Genomic DNA, 15,102 nt, shown 5'->3' on the forward strand with positions numbered 1-15,102 from the left:
GTTGATTGACTCCAGGCTTGGTTACTTGATTCAGTCAAGTCCAGTAGTTCGATAAACCCAAACTACCTAGTTACTCGATTTACTCAAAGCCAAGCCCAGTCATTTGATTGACTCAAGTAACTTGACTTTATGATTGACTCAAATCGAGTAGCTAACCTCTCGATCTGAGTCAAGCACATTATAACATGGTAAAACCACTCTCGCCCCTGGTGCTTATCACCTTATCAAAGGAGGTCCAGGGCTAAACAGAAAACGCCACAGGGACTCACTGGTTTCTATCCTAAAGTATTTCTTTTATTGTATTCTTCTGATCATTAAGAATGCTGTAAGAATAATAATAATAATAATGGTATTTGTTAAGTGGTTACTAAGTGCCAAGCACTGTTCTAAGCGCTGTGGTAGATACAAGGTAGATACAAGGTCCCACCGTAAGCTATTTACAGTCTTAATCCCCATTTTATAGATGAGGTAACTGAGGCACAGAGAGTTAATGGTATATAAAGAAACTCTGTATTGCTTGAAGTTGAGCTGGCCTTGACTAGCAGGGGGAATCTCTGCTGCTCAATGCCTCTCCCTACTAAGTGCTGGATGAAGTGCTAGTAGTAATAAACTTGTCTCTGACATACCCTTTTCTAAACACAATGCAGATTCTGTAAAATTCCACAGTAATTAGAATCTGTAAAGTTTTTCTTCCACACCTCTCAACTGCCTCGCTCCTACTCCTTTCTTCCCCTCGCACCGTCGGCCTCTCCCAACCCTCCCGCACCATCCCCCACAGAAAGTGGTTTGGGGACTCCCTGATCCACCATGCCAAACTTCCCTTCATCCTTGATTTATTCCTGGCCCGCTCACCCCTCCCAGACCCCTCGGCTGTGATTATCACCTAGGAAACGTCACCCTGCTGGAGGTCTTTGACCCTCCTATCCACTGCCTCAAATTTTATATCTTCTGACTCGGGCCCTCATCACCACATTACCAATTTCCACCGCATAGAGTAGTTTGGAATCCATGCAGGAAAAATAAAGACAAGATACTGGGCTCCTGCTGGATTTAAAATCGGGACCACTCGTACCTTAAAGTGACCATCTAACCCTTGGCCAACGAGCCTCTAGGAAGCTTATTTACGATTGGAACTATTGGAGGGAAACGGTGAGGGTGTAGTGTAGAGGTGATTGGATTCCAGTACTTGATCTGTCTCTTATCCTATCTTGCCTTGACAACTGTATCAGTCTCCTTGCTGACCTCCCTGCCTCCTGTCTCTCCCCAATCCATACTTCACTCTGCTGTCCAGATTATTTTTCTACAAAAATGTTCAGGCCATGTTTCCCCACTCCTCAAGAATCTTCAGTGATTTTCCATCCACCTCCTCATCAAACAGAAACTCCTTGCCATCAACTTTATCACTTTGCCCCTTCTACCTCACTTCAGCTTCCGAAATAAGATCATGAGACTCAGGCGCCCGCTCCAGAAATACAATTAAATGAGTCCTCACGTGGCTCTTGGGGAGTTCATGATTAAATGACCATAACTGCGGTTTTGTATTTATATACGATTGACCTATCGTTCTCTCTCTGCTAACACTGTTGAGGAAAGCAATATTCCCCTTTCCTAATTACTTTCTTGCGATTAATATGCTTGGCACATAATAAACTCTTAAAAAGTGCCACGGTTTTTTTTTCTTTTTACCATACTGGTTGAGAATGATGAACAAAGGGCATTCCTACATTAAAAAACACACTTACTCTAGTTCTGCCATGACTCGGATTCGAACCGAGGTTGCTGCGGCCACAACGCAGAGTACTAACCACTATACGATCATGGCACACCACAGAAATGCCTGCCCAATTTATTGCAAATTGACTATAAATTGACCTATTAAGGTCGGTGTACTATTACTGTCCAAGTTGTATTCTCCTCTTTTATATTAATCATCCAAGCAATATATATGATTTATATATCATATGAATCATATATATGTACTATATATGTATTGACTGCTTCCTCTAAGCGTTTGGGAGAGTACAATTCAGTAGCGTTGGTAAACATGATCCCTTCTCACAAGAAGCTTCACAAGGCGTTTACAGGCTAGTGGGGGCTCCAGACATTAAAAGGAATTACAAGTAGGGGAAATAGTAGAGTATAAGCGCATGTGAATGTGTGGCTGAGGATAGGCGAATATTAAGTACTTAAGAGGTACAGATTCAAGACATAGGTGACTCCGGAGGGAGGGCAAATAGGGTGGAGAATTGAGGGCTGTTAGGGAAGGCCTCTTGGAGGAGATGTGATTTTAAGGGAATTTTGAACCTGGGGAGAGTGATGGTCTGTCGGATATCACTCAATCGTATTTATTGAGCGCTTACTGTGTGTAGAGCACTGTACTCCGCACATGGCAGAGTACAATATAACCTCCTATCTGTATTTATTTGAGTATCTGCCACTCCAACTAGGGCTTAGTCAGGGAAGGCCTCTTGGAGATGTGCCTTTATTAATGCGTTGAAGGATGGGAGAGTTATTGTCTGTCGGTTGTGAAGTGGGAGGGAGGATGGGGGCGGGACAGGAAGAATTGGAATGGTGCCACCGAAATTCACACTCAGGGGCAAAGGTGGCTAAAGGGCTGGCACCTAAAGGTGACAGGTTGAGTCCAGGCCGGTCTCAAGAAGGGGGTGGCTTTCATCTGCTCGGTCGGCAAGGCAAAGACGAAAGGAATGGAAGGCCGAGAACTGTCGGAGGAATCAGAAAGGGCTGGGGGCCTGTGAGGGAGCCTGTGCAAGGCGAGGAGGAAAGAAGCCCCCAGAGATAGTTTCCTAGAATTGAAGCCCCGAGCTCCGACGTACCGCCTACTATATATAGATGAGGCTTTTGGTCAGTGGGGCTTTTGGACTTGTATCTGACTAAATGACGGTGTCGCTGCGTTAGCTGCCACCTCGCTTATTTGCCAGGCTCTCGCGGAGAGGAAGGTGACTTTTCCCGCTTCACTAACTTCGCTTTTCCACTGATGAAGGATGATGCCCATGGGACAGAAAGAAAAGCGGGTGTAATCATTAAAAAAAAATTACACGCTTCCTGCTGTGACTCGGATTCGAACCGAGGTTGCTGCGGCCACAACGCAAAGTACTAACCACTATACGATCACAGCAACCTACAGCACCGCCCCCGCGCACATTTTCCTCTACTCTTCTCATTTGTCCAAGATCTCCAGACCGTTGAACCCTGATCCAGTGATTCTCTCCTATCCTCTTTCCAGAAAGTCTTATCCTTTTCCCGACTCGGCGCTCCTCCTCCAGGAAGGATCCGGACACAGAAGGCCCCTTGGACAGTGAGGGAAGTCGGACTCCCCAGCTGAGCTCCAGCGCTCTAGACTTCTCGGCCTCACAGAACCCTAGACCTCTCGCCCCACTCCCAACAAATGCAACAGCTGTCCGTCCGTGGTCAACAAACCTCTTTTGCCCTCTTTCTCTTAGGGAAGTGAAGGATCTCTGAGGGATAATAATAATAATAATAATGTCGGTATTTGTTAAGCGCTTACAGGGATGGGCTTAGAGGGATGGGCTAGCGCTTAGAGGGATGGGCTTCCTAACGTTCTGACGCGAGATCCTGACCTCCTCCCTGCTGTGCTGCTCCCAAATCTGGATGTCGACTGATGAGGATTCGCCAGCCCATTCATTCATCCATCCATCCATCCATCCATCCATCCATCCATCCATCCATCCATCCATCCATCCATCCATCCATCCATCCATCCATTCATTCATTCCAGCTTAGGCCGCCTGTGGGGTCCGACCTGCCGCCCTCCTAGGCTGGGACGGTGTAGCCCAAAGTGGTTGCGCTCCAGGGCAAAGGCCTCTGCGTCATGGGGAGGGATTGAGATGTGGACAGAGATTCCGGGTAGCTAGATGGAAAAAGGATCCTTCAGATTTGTCCGATGTCATAGTTCAGTTCCGCCCATCCTTCCCAACTTCATGGCACGTCTGACGATTTTTCAAATCACGACAGCCTTGCAGTAAGGCATTTTTTTTTGGGGGGGGGGGGGCTTGTGTGGCCGGTTAGCTCAGTTGGTTAGAGCGTGGTGCTAATGACACCACGGTCGCGGTTCGACCCACTCATCTTTTTGTCCCGCCCTTCATTTGCACTCGGGGTGCGAAGGGTCGCGCAAGGCTTTTCTCTCTTGAATCGGAAGCACAGCCCTCACAGCCATTCTCTTGGATCGCCGCGGGCAGAGGACGAGCAGAAGGCGAGGCAACTGGCAGAAGCGCAGCCGGGCCGGGAGAATAATACTGAATAAAAATGAGGCGGAAGAGCATGATTTCATTTCTCCCCTTGTTGGTATTTTGAGCCCATGTGGCTGACTCCAGGAGCCTAGAAGGCCAGCTTGTTAGCTCAATTGGTTAGACCGCATTGCAATGACGCGGTGAAACGAGTAATCATCATAATCAAAACCCTAGAAAAGTATAATTTTTAACCTGCACCTGTGCTGCAGGAGCAAATGCATAAAGAGGTGGAGAATGCGGGCATCGATCCCGCTACCTCTCGCATGCTAAGCGAGCGCTCTACCATTTGAGCTAATTCCCCCGTAGGCACAACTTTCTCTATTAAAAAAAATAATGGGCAACTGCCCAGCCTGCTCGGACACCATCTTTAACTCCTCTTGGCCCCGCCCCCTCAAAAATCTACCTCGAAAATTTTAAGCTCAAAGGATACGGCTGCCTTCCTTAGGTCTGCATCTAGCGTGCAGAGTGTAGCTTAGTGGTAGCGGACAGCGTCGGCATGTATAAGGTCGCGGGGTCGAGCTCGGGGTTTTCCATTTTTGAATTTTTCTCCCCGGCTGACGCTGCCTACAGGCCCCTCACTCCTGCATTCTTTTCGTTCGTCTCTCTTTGTCTCTCTTAACCGCCCGATCTCCCCGCAGCCCACTCTCTCTAGCAGAGAATTGAGGGCATCAGCAGGCCTCAGAGTCGCTCGTTCAAGATGCGAATTTGGAAATGCAAGGGGGGCTGTTCCGCCACGGATTGACGCATTTTGCGCTACGAAACGTAGGCGAAATCCTTCAAGACGATCCCATCACAGAGTGTTTTATGGCACCTCCTGCTCTAGTGTCTACATAATTTATATTCCGAGATCCCCGTACCTTCCGATCAGGGGACTGAGCCGGGAAAGTGGGAAATGATCCATGGCATCTGGCAAATCGGAAGGATCCTCGTCCTACCTAGATATCCGGAATCTCCAGCCACATCTAAATCCCTTCCCATCTATAACTAAGAGCCCTTTGTTCTGGAGTGCAAAAACTTGGGCCACACCCTCCCATCCCAGCCTAGGAGGGTGACAGAACGACTCCCATTGGTTTGAGAGGGAATGAATGGGGGGCCGAATGGGATCGGGGCGATATAAGAACGTCTCTTCCTCACTTAGAAATTATGTTTTTTAGGTGAAACAAGTTCTTCTCAGGACAGCCATCAATCAATGTTATGCCTTGTCCTAAACTTTGGGGCGTGCGTAAAAAAGCCCCACTCCTGCCCTCAAAGGGTTTACAAATCTATCTGGGGATGTTACAATTTGGAAGAATCGAGGAACAAAGTTTTACTGCCACTCCTCTGAGAAGTCTGTTAGAACCTCTAATCAAGAGACAAGGCGGCCCTAGGAATGCCGTGCTAAGAGCCCAGAGGGAAAGATCAGCAGCAAAATAAGGACCAATGCATTTTGCGTCGCTGCTGAAGAGTCATGCCATAAAGGTACTTATTGCGAAATTTCAGCATAGTTAGGTACCGTTAAACATAAAATGATTAGCAGAGGATGGTTTCGATCCATCGACCTCTGGGTTATGGGCCCAGCACGCTTCCGCTGCGCCACTCTGCTCGCATATTGCCCCCTCTGGCAAGCCTCCAGTAGTGAGGACCAGGCTGAGGGCGACGCATCTATATACTGCACTTTTAGCATCGTGTGTCGTACTCAATTCGTTCATTCAATCGTATTTATTGAGCAATTACTGTGTGCAGAGCACTGTACTAAGCGCTTGGGAAGTACAATTCCCGGAGGATTCCCCTGCCTCCCGCTATCTTGCTCTCTCCAACCCACCGCCGGGAACCTGGCACGCCGCCTAGCGGTATACTCGGAACCTAAAGAAGCCGGGAGCGAAACAGGCAAGGGCAGGAGGAAGTTTGGGAACAAGGGGAATGGCTTCGTTTACTGCACTGCACACAGTAAGCGCTCAGTAAATAGTATTCATTGATTCATTAATTAATTGAGCGTCTACATCTAATGTTCGGTCTCTCATTTGACTATCATGATGGCTTGGGAGTAAGAGGTATGGGTTCGAATCCCGACTCTGCCACTTGTCAGCTGTGTGACTGTGGGCAAGTCACTTAACTTCTCTGTGCCTCAGTTACCTCATGTGTAAAATGGGGATTAATTGTGAGCCTCACGTGGGACAACCTGATTACCCTGTATCTACCCCAGCGCTTAGAACAGTGCTCTGCACATAGTAAGAGCTTAACAAATACCACCATTATTGTAATTACAGTTTTGAGCCGCCCTAATTCCTGGCTGGGGACCAGCCTTCTGTTTGCTATTGAAAAAGCCCTTAGCCCTCATTTGTTGACTGGGGTGCTCCCTTAGGGCGAATTATTAATTAATTAATTAATTCACTCGTATTTATTGAGAACTTACTGTGTGCAGAACACTGTGCTAAAGACTTGGAAGAGTACAGTATAACAATAAACAGATACATTCCCTGCCCACAGTGAATTTACTGTCTTGAGCGGGAGACAGACATTATTATAAAGAAATTAATTACAGATATGTACATGAGAGCTGTGGGGCTGGAAGGGGGGATGAAAAAAGGGAGCAAGTCATGGTGATGCAGAAGGAAGCAGAAGAGGAAAGGAGGGTTTAGGCAGAGAAGGCCTCTTGGAGAAGATGTGCCTTCAATAAAGCTTTGAAGGAGGGGAGAGTAATTGTCTGTTGGATTTGAGGAGGGAGGGCATTCCAGCCAAAACTAAGATGTGGGCGAGGGTTTGGCCACGAGATAGACAAAATTGAGGTACAGCGAGAAAGTTCGCATTAGAGGAGTGAAGTGTGTGAGTTGGGTTGTAGTAGGTGAGGTGGAAGGGGGCAAGGTGATTGAGTGCTTTAAAGCCAATGGTGAAGAGTTTCTGTTTAATGCGGAGATGGATGGGCAAAAACTGGAGGTTCTTGAGGAGTGGGGAATCATGGCCTGGCTCAGTGGAAAGAGCCTGGGCTTGGAAGTCAGAGGTCGTGGGTTCCAATTCAGGCTCCACCGCTTGCCAGCTGGGTGACTTTGGGCAAGTCACTTCACTTCTCTGTGCCTCAGATACCTCATCTGTAAATGGGGATTAAAACTGTGAGCTCCTCGTGGGATAACCTGATCACCTTGTATCCCCCAGCGCTTAGAACAGTGCTTTGCACATCGTAAGCGCTTAACAAATACCACCATTTATTTATTTTATGGCCTAAACTTTTTTGTAGAAAAATGATCTGGGCAGCAGAGTGAAGTATGGACTGGAGTGGGGAGAGATACAAGGCTGGGAGGACAGCAAGGAGGCTAATACAGTAATCAAGGTGGGAAAGGATAAATGATTGGATTAACGTGGTAGCAGTTTGGATGGAGAGGAAAGGAAGGATTTTAGTGATGTTGTGAAGGTGGAACCGACAGGATTAAGTGATGGCTTGAATGGGTTGAATGAGAGAGAAGAGTCAAGGATAATGTTAAGGTTACGGGCTTGTAAGCTTCTAAAGAAGGATGGTGGTGTCATCTACAGTGATGGGAAAGTGAGCAGTAGGACAGGGTTTGGGTGGGAAGATAAAGAGTTCTGTTTTGGACATGTTTAGCTTGAGGTGACAAGAGGACATCCAAGTAGAGATGTCTTGAAGGCAGGAGGAAATGCGAGACTGCAGAGAAGGAGAGAAATCAGGGTTGGAGATGGAGATTTGGGTGTCATCAGCATAGGGGTGGTTGTTGAAGCCGTGGGAGCGAATGAGTTCTCCAAGGGAGTGAGTATAAATGGAGAATAGAAGGCGATCCAGAACTGAATCCTGAGGGACACCCACAGTTAGGAGATGGGAGGCAGAGAAGAAAGCTGGGAAAGAGACCGAGAATGAGCGGCCAGAGGGACAGGAGGAGAACCAGAGGAGAGGAGAGGGCAAAGTTTAAGCACGCAAGGATTAACTTGAAGTGGACGAAGTCGGCCTGATATCTTGATTTCCGCCAGCAACGCTCTGCGGCTCGTGCACAGGAGCGAAGGAGGCGGGCTATGCAGGTGATTCAGGGCTATGGGTTAGTGGTACGAGATTGATTAAGGGTTAGGGGAGCACGCGAGTTGAATTCAATAGAGGGGGTGGTGTTGAGAGCACCGATTTGGTCATCAAGGGAAGGTAGCATTGGAGTTAGCATTTGTAATCATAATGATAAGAGTAATTTTATCTTTCTTAGTGGGAATAAATATGAAGTGGGTTCCTGTTGCTTTCGTAACAACTGGAAAGCCAGAAATGATGTTTTATTTTGTTGCTGTTTTTTTTCTCTCCAAGGAACAATAAGAACTGTGAGAAGCCTGTATGGTTAAAAGCGGACCCCATTGCAATGTCCTTAAAAGAACTGCATTGGTGAGGTACGGGGGAAAGCGGCTAAATATGGAGAATGCGGGCATCGATCCCGCTACCTCTCACATGCTAAGCGAGCGCTCTACCATTTGAGCTAATTCCCCCACGAAGAAGAAAAGAGATACTTCGCACCTCTAACAGCTGTAGTAGAAAATGCCCTGGAAAGCCTGTTTACAATTTGCCGTTTCCTATCTCTACAAAACCGTGGGAAGCTGACTAGCGTTTTATGACACAATCTTCAGCCCGGATTGTCAACAATTCCTCTTTGCCTCTCCCTTTTAAAACCTAAATCAAAAATTTAAAACATTACGGACACGGCAGGCTCTAGCAGATCTGGATCGTGTGTGAGGTACTTTGTTAAGTGGGGATGTAGCTCAGTGGTAGAGCGCATGCTTTGCATGTATGAGGCCCCGGGTTCGATCCCCGGCATCTCCAGTTTAGATTTTTCTCCCCCGCCTCTGCCTCCTTTTCGAATTGCTTTCATGTATTTCATCGTGTTTATTGAGCACGTCCTATGTGCAAGGTAGTGTACTAAGCAGTTGGGACAGTATAATATAGCAACAAACAGACTGCTTACAACGAGCTCATAGTATAGAGGAGGAGGCGGACATTAATATAAATAGATGAATAAATAAATTACAGGTATATAAATATGTGCTGTGGGGAGGGAAGGGAGGATGAATGAAGGAGCGGCACAGAAAGGAGTGGGAGAAGCTTCTTGGAGATGTGCCTTTAATAAGGTTTTGAAGTGGGGTAGAGCAATTATCTGTCTGATATAAGGAGGGAAGGCCATCCGGGCCAGAGGTAGGATGGGGGCGAGAGGTCGGCGGCGAGATAGACGAGATGGAGGTACAGTGAGAGGGTTAGCATTAGAGGAACGAAGTGTGCGGGCCGGGTTGTAGAAGGAGAGTAGCACGGTGAGGTAGGAGGGGGCAAGGATATTAAGTGCTTTAAACCAAAGGTGAGGGGTTTTTGTTTGATGCGGGATGAATGGGCAACCACTGCAGTTTCTTGAGGAGTGGGGAAACATGGTCTGAACGGAAAATGATTCGGGCAGCAGAATGGAGTATGGACTGGAGTGGGAAGAAACAGGAGGCAGGGAAGTCAGCAAGGAGGCTGATACAACAATAGGATAGGATAAGTGCTTACTTATTAAGTGTGGGATATGGTAGCAGTTTGGACGGAGAGGAAGGGGCGGATTCTGGCAATGTTGTGAAGGTAGAACTGACAGGATTTAGTGATAGCTTCAATATGAAGGTGGAACGAAAGAGAGGAGTCAAGGATGGCGCTAAGGTTACGGGCTTTCCACCCCGGCATCTTTTCCGTTGGCGTCCTTCCAACTATCTGTCCCTGTTTTCACCACCCGTCGTGCCCCGGCCGAGGTTAGAGGGCAGGGGCTGAATCGGAAAAATGGACTCGCGCTGTGGCAAATCTTGCGGAATGGATGACGTACTATAGGCTGCTTCTCTGTATTTCCCCTTTGGACGTTAACTAGGTGTCTGAGGGTCATGACCGCGGGACACAAACCATAAAGTGATGAGCCAGGGATCGGGAGGGAGCGTGATCTCCGCCGATACTACCGCGGCCGGCATTCTGACCGTGGTGACTACGGCCACCACGCGTGACAACTACTCAGTCGAAGAGAATGGCACACTGAGGAATTACGCAGGATTGCCCCTATGATTGGAAATTGATCAGCAAACTGCTTTGCACTACTCAATCGCTGCCCCCCCTTCCAACGTCACTACCTCGGTCCCGACTCGTTCCTCCGGAAATATCAGGATCCTGCGATCCCACTCTCCTTCGATGCCCCTGCCGCTAGCCTACACCCTCGTCCGAGCTCCTTCTCTCTCCTCCCCAGTCCTCAAGCTTACCATACACCCCTCCTTTCCACTCATGCCTCCAGCAGCCCTTCCACTGGCCTGCTGACCCCATGAACCTCAGCCCAGCGCAGTCTGAAGTCACGAGAAAGGCTGGTGTGGGAGTTCATGATTTCATGATGCACCAATTACAATCCCCCCGATATCGGCTAATGTTTGAGGCTGCAACAAAACCACACCTTGTGTCTCCCACGGTCCCTGGCCCAAACCTCGTTTTTTTCTTACGTTCCTCAAACGAGATAAGGAAAATGGAGTCCAACGAATTCATCCTCGTTCCCTGTTCCGGCGCTAGAGTCTCGCCTCCGTTACCTTCTTCCCTTGCCTTCCGCCTCTCAGTCTATCCAGGCCGCGACCTTCCCTCTCAGTGATTGCCAAACACACTGTTTTTGGTATCTTATTTCCCTCCTCCTCTACTCCTTCTCATTTTCCTCATCTTCGTCCTCTTTTTCCTCCTCTTCCTTCTCCTCCTCCTCCTCTTCCTCCTCCCGTCTCTCCTCGGATTCCGCCTCCTCTTTCTTGTTCACTTCCTCCTTTACCGCCTTCACTTCCTTTTCCTCTTCCTCATCTTTCCTATCCTCCTCCTCATCGTATCAAATATATCCGCAACTGGTAGCACAGTAAAAAAAAAGTGGGGAATACATCTGGTCGAACTGATGCAGCTAATCAAATGTGAATTTGGAAATGAAATGGGGGCGGATCCATGACGGATTGGCACATTTTGCGCTACGAAACATAATCAGGTGAAATCCTTCAAGATGATCCCATAATAGAGCGTTTTCTGGCGCTTCCTGCTGTGGTCAAAATGCCTTATATTACGATATCGTCGTACCTTAGGATCAGCGTGACAGAGGCGCACACTAGTGTCACAGAGTCTCGACGGACACTCCACGCCTCCTGTCCAAGTTTCTAGTTTCCTGGAACCAGTTGCATGGGTTTACAACACCAACCAGGATAGACATCAGACTCTTCCGCCTCATTGCTATTCAGTATTATTCTCCCGCGGTTCGACCCCCATACGGGCCAAGGAGCCTTCTGTGTCCGGATCCTTCCTGGAGGAGGAGCGCCGAGTCGGGAAAAGGATAAGACTTTTTGGAAAGAGGATAGGAGAGAATCACTGGATCAGGGTTCAACGGTCTGGAGATCTTGGACAAAGGAGAAGAGAGAGAGATATCTGGGGTCCCTGTAGGTTGCCGTGATCGTATAGTGGTTCGTACTCTGCGTTGTGGTCGCAGCAACTTCAGTTCGAAGCCGAATCAGGGCAGGAGGGGTAGGAATTTCTTTCCGTCCTGTGGGCATCATCCTTTTTCACTGGAAAAGCGAAGTTAGAGAAGCGGGAAAAGTCACCTTCTTCCCCGCGAGAGCCTGGCGACGTAAGCGAGGTGGCAGCGAACGCAGCGACACCATCAATCATTTCATTTATTCAATCGTGTTTATTGAGCGCTTGCTGTTTGGAGAGCACTGTATTAAGCACTTGGAAGAGTACCATATAGCAAAATAACAGACACATTTCCTACCCACACCGAGTTTACAGTCTAAAGGGGAGACAGACATTAATATAAATTACAGATATTTACAAAAGTGCTGTGGGTTGGGATTGGGGATGAGTAAAGGGAGCAAGTCAAAGCGATGCAGAGGGAGTGGAAACCTAGAAAAAGAGGGCTCAGATAGGGAAGGCTTCTTGGAGGAGATGTGCCTTCAATAAGGCTTTGAAGTAGGGGAGAATAATGGTCTGTAGTATATGAAGAGGGAGGGCTTTCCAGGCCAGAGGCGGGAAGCCGGCGAGAGGTCGGAAGCGAGATAGACGAGATGGAGATAAACTGAGTACTCCTATCTGGAATACACTTTGGTGTCTTTCTTCTCCACTAGTTTGCGTGACTGTTTAATGTTGTATTGTACTCTCCCAAGCGCTTGGTACAGTGCTCTGCACACCGTAAGCTCTCAATAAATACGATTCATTCATGAATAAATGAATTGTAAACTCCTGGAGGGAAGGATCATGGGTATGAATCCAATGTACTCTAGTACAGTGCTCTCAGCACAGAAGGAGCTCAATCAGTGAGATGGATGAATAGATTTACTGATTGATTTATCTTGTCTGGATTCCCCCTTTATGCTTCTGGGAATCAAGTCCTGGAAACCCTGTCAAATGAGTCAAGTTGGCAGTAGGGGGCGTCAGTATTGGTGGTTCAGTGATATAATTTTTGCCCGCCAAGCGTGAGATCCGGATTTGATTCATTTTGCTTCGGAGTCCCTGGCGGATGTTGCCAGCGTTCTAGCCGTTTTGCAATGGGGTGCTTGCATTACAGTCCCCTTTCCTTAGTATATCAAAAAGCTGGGGGGAAAATGTTGCCCGAAAACAAGGGGAAAAGAATACGCCTCCCCGTCGGGGAATCGAACCCCGGTCTCCCGCGTGACAGGCGGGGATACTTACCACTATACTAACGAGGAGCGCCGCATTCCTGCTCTTCCAGTATGCAGAATCCCTGCACCCTGGAAGATTAGAGTTCCTGCATTTTTTCCTGCATTAACTTCATCCCAAATTCTGCTCCCACCTTTGGGGGGGGGGGGGGGGGGAGGGAGAGCGCCCCAACCCTTCCGCATTCTGCAGCGAAGCAGCGTAGCCTAGTTAAACATGCATGTCTCCGAGAGTCTGGAGACCTGAGTTCTATTCTGGACTCTGCCACATGCTAGCTATAGGACCTTGCGCAAGACCCTTAACTTCTCTGTGTCTCAGTTTCCTCTTCTAAAATGGAATTAAATACTTGTTCTTCCTTTCCCCTTAGACTACTGCGACCCTCATGTGAGTCAGGGATCGGGTCTTATCTGGTTATATTGTACATTCTCCAGTGTTTAGCAAATAAATGTCTTAATCCCGATCGCAATAGTAGACAAGGTGGGGCGCTTGGGCGGGGAGGGGCCCGAAGAGCTATCGTTACTGCGTCCCTAAATAAAAAACTAATCCCCATCAGTGAATATGTCTTGTCCAAGATCACAGGGCAAGCAATTGGAAAAGACTGGATTAGAAGGCAGATCTTCTGACTCGCGGACCTGTGCTTTTACTACTAAGCCACGCTGCTTGACCCATATTCATTACCATAAGGTCACCTTGAAACTGAAGGACACCCCTCTTCTACAGTTATGTCTTCCTCTCTACCTATTTTGTCCCCCACCTTGGTCTCCATTCCTTTTCTCCCCTGGCGAAACTCTTTTCTTGACCCTGCAGGGTCCTTTGTATCGTACTTTCCCTAGTGCTTAGTACAGTGCTCTGCACACAGTAAGCACTTAATAAATAATAACATTTATCGAGTCATTTTAGCATGGAACCATCCTCGGAGTGGAGGCAACATTTCAGTGACTAGTCTATGACTCTCCACTAATGTTGCTTCAGCTCCAAGTGACAAAATTCAGCTATCGAGGTCTGAAAGTCTGTTAGCTTCCCGGTAAGCAACTTTTGTTATTTTTGGAAGTCATTCTACCCTCAACCATTTAATAAAACAATGAATGTATTTATGATAGCTAACCATGAACACAGTCGAGCATTGTTGAACATTTCCTCACTCTTTGCTTCCCCTGCCTCACTGTTCCAGATACATTTTTTTCTTCATCTCAAGCACTTAAGCCCTGGGCCACAGGCCTTCAGTTTTGCCTGCAGGTTCTGAGAGCAATTCTTCCACGTGAGTTCTCGATCACAAAGTGTCAGGTCTGAAGCTTGTCCGTCATTCTCGATGGGGGAGTTCATCCCTGTGCTCTGCACAGAAAGCAGATACAGTTGGAACTCTCCACTTAATCTTAAAATTCCAATCACAAATGGCCATAGCCATTTTTTGGCAGAGTAAAGACTGCAGTGCATGCTAGGGAAGATACTGAAATTGCAGAAAAAGCAGGAAATCTGTGATACACGTTTATTGAATAAATAAACCACAAGCCATTCTCAGGACAGCCAGAATGAAGGACAACAGATTTGTAACAGATGTAGGGAGAGGATCCCATGAAAGCGTCGGCAGGAAAAGAGGATAGACGACTTGGGGGAAGTTGTGGAGGGGGAGGTGCTCTCTCCAAGAGAGGAGGGTCAGTGGTGCAGGACTAGAGGTCCTTGACTCAGGAGTTGGGAATTAAGGAAGAGTCAAAGGCAGCCTAAAATCACATTTCTTCTAAGAGGCCTTCCCCAACTAAGCCCTCATTCCCTCTACTCCCTCTACCTTTTGTGTCACTTTTCCCCTTGAATTTACACCCTTTATTCGCCCCACCCTCAGCCACACAGCATGTATACATATACATGTACATATCCATAATTGATTCATTTATATTACTGTTGGTCTTTTCTTCTAAACTGTAAGCTTGTGGGCAGGGCCTATGCCTACCAACTCTGTTATTTTATACTCTCCCAAGCGCTTAGTTCAGTGCTCTGCACACAGTTAGGGCTCAATTAATATGATTGATTGATTGAAGTAGGAAGTGTCAGGGAAGAGGGGAAAATGCTGGGCAACTTGGATTGGTACAGGAAAGGTGAGTTTCTAAGAGAAATGGGACAAAGAAAGTGAAGTTCGAATGGGAAACGGACGATCATAAGAGCCAGCAGCTAGGAGTTAGGTCTCCTAGATTTTGAGAAGAA

General features: G+C 47.6%; 6 non-coding genes across 6 annotated transcripts; 1 reads left to right on the forward strand and 5 right to left on the reverse strand.

The window, feature by feature from the left end:
- Positions 1-1,750: 1,750 nt before the first annotated feature.
- On the reverse strand, positions 1,751-1,822 carry TRNAH-GUG. Its single transcript has one exon. It is a non-coding gene; the product is annotated as a tRNA-His (tRNA).
- Positions 1,823-3,064: 1,242 nt separating this feature from the next.
- Positions 3,065-3,136, reverse strand: TRNAH-GUG. The gene has a single exon. It is a non-coding gene; the product is annotated as a tRNA-His (tRNA).
- Positions 3,137-4,496: 1,360 nt separating this feature from the next.
- On the reverse strand, positions 4,497-4,569 carry TRNAA-AGC. The gene has a single exon. It is a non-coding gene; the product is annotated as a tRNA-Ala (tRNA).
- A 1,209-nt stretch (positions 4,570-5,778) lies between these two features.
- TRNAM-CAU lies at positions 5,779-5,850 on the reverse strand. The gene has a single exon. It is a non-coding gene; the product is annotated as a tRNA-Met (tRNA).
- Positions 5,851-8,973: 3,123 nt separating this feature from the next.
- Positions 8,974-9,045, forward strand: TRNAA-UGC. Its single transcript has one exon. It is a non-coding gene; the product is annotated as a tRNA-Ala (tRNA).
- Positions 9,046-12,866: 3,821 nt separating this feature from the next.
- Positions 12,867-12,938, reverse strand: TRNAD-GUC. The gene has a single exon. It is a non-coding gene; the product is annotated as a tRNA-Asp (tRNA).
- Between the last annotated feature and the right edge of the window lie 2,164 nt (positions 12,939-15,102).

This window comes from Ornithorhynchus anatinus, chromosome X5, assembly GCF_004115215.2.
Source record: "Ornithorhynchus anatinus isolate Pmale09 chromosome X5, mOrnAna1.pri.v4, whole genome shotgun sequence".
Classification (NCBI taxonomy): Eukaryota; Metazoa; Chordata; class Mammalia; order Monotremata; family Ornithorhynchidae; genus Ornithorhynchus; species Ornithorhynchus anatinus.